This window comes from Orcinus orca, chromosome X (assembly GCF_937001465.1).
Source record: "Orcinus orca chromosome X, mOrcOrc1.1, whole genome shotgun sequence".
NCBI lineage: Eukaryota > Metazoa > Chordata > Mammalia > Artiodactyla > Delphinidae > Orcinus > Orcinus orca.
This window is the reverse complement of record NC_064580.1, coordinates 7354769-7356727: the sequence shown is the minus strand read 5'-3', so window position 1 is coordinate 7356727 and position 1959 is coordinate 7354769.

The window sequence follows — 1959 nt, the reverse complement described above, 5'->3', positions numbered from 1 at the left end:
GCTTCTCTTGTTGCGGAGCACGGGCTATAGGCGCGCGGGCTTCAGGAGTTGTGGTGCGCTGGCTCAGTAGTTGTGCTGCACGGCCTTAGTTGCTCCGCGGCATGTGGGATCTTCCCAGACCAGGGCTCGAACCCGTGTCCTCTGCATTGGCAGGTGGATTCTTAACGACTGTGCCGCCTGGAAAGCCCCGATCCACCTTATCCCTTGATGCATTTTGTGGTAAACTGCAGACATGAGTACATGTCTCCTTAAGTATCTCAGCAAGCGTGGCGTTAACTAGTGAGCCGTATTTGTTTACAGTGCTTTTCTTTGAACGTAAACTTTACACAGAGTAAAATACACCCATCATTGTTTTTTCTCTCGGTCATTTTATTTTATTTTTTATTGAAGTGTAGTTGATTTACAACGTTGTGTTAATTTCTGCTGTACAGCAAAGTGATTCAGTTATACATATATATACATTCTTTTTGAATATTCTTTTCCCTTATGGTTTATCATAGGATACTGAATATAGTTCCCTGTGCTACACGGTAGGGCCTTGTTTATTCCATGTATAATAGCTTACATCTGTTACCCCCAACCTCCCATTCCATCCCTCCCCCAACCTCCTCCCCCTTGGCAACCACAGGTCTGTTCTCTATGTCCGTGAGTCTGTTGCTGTGTCATAGATATGTTCGTTTGTGTCATATTTTAGATTCCACATGTAAGTGACGTCGTATGGTATTTGTCTTTCTCTGTCTGACATATTTCACTTAGTATGGTAATCTCTAGTTGCGTCCGTGTTGCTGCAAATGGCATTATTTTGTTCTTTTTTATGGCTGGGTACTAGTCCATTGTATACATGTACCACATCTTCTTTATCCATTCATCTGTCAGTGGACACTTAGGTTGTGTCCATGTCTTGGCTATTGTGAATAGTGCTGCTGTGAACATAGGGGTGCATGTATCTCTTTGGATTAGAGTTTTGTCTGGGCGTATGCCCAGGAGTGGGATTGCTGGATCATATGGTAATTCAATTTTTAGTTTTTTAAGGAACCTCCACATCTGTTCTCCAAATTGGCTGTACCAATTTACATTCCCACCAACAGTGTAAGAGGGTTCCCTTTTCTCCACACCCTCTCCAGCATTTGTTATTTGTAGAGTTTTTCATGATGGCCATTCTGACCAGTGTGAGATGGTCCCTTATTGTAGTTTTGATTTTCATTTCTCTGATAATTAGTGATTTTGAGCATCTTTTCATGTGCCTATTAGCTATTTGTGTTTCTTCTTTGAAGAAATGTCGTTTTAGATCTTCTGCCCCTGTTTTGATTGGTTCATTTATTTTGTTGTTGTTGAGGTGTCTGAGCTGTTTATATATTTTGGAAATTAAGCCCTTCTCAGTTGCATCGTTTGCAAATATTTTCTCCCGTTTTGTAGGTCATCTTTTCGTTTTGTTAATGGTTTCCTTTGCTGCGCAAAAGCTTGTATGTTTGATTCGGTCCCATTTGTTTATTTTTGCTTTTATTCCTATTGCCTTGGGAGACTGACCTAAGAAAACATTGGTGCAACTTATGTCAGAGAATGTTTTGCCTGTGTTCCTTTCTAGGAGTTTTATGGTGTCATGTCTTACGTTTAAGTCTTTAAGCCATTTTGAGTTTATTTTTGTGTACGGTGAGAGGGTGTGTTTTAAATTTATTGATTTACATGCAGCTGTCCAACTTTCCCAGCACCACTTGCCGAAGAGACTTTTTCCCATTGTATATTCTTGCCTTTTTCGTCAAAAATTAATAGACTATCGGTGTGTACCGTCCATACCAACACATACACTCACACACAGGCACCTCAGTGTAACTAAATTCACCGTGTGTACCAGCACAGACCCCACAAACACGCACTCACACATGGCTCACTGTGACTCAACGCACTGCCTATACCAGCACACACACACACGCACATAGGCACGGCTCAGTGTAGACTGAA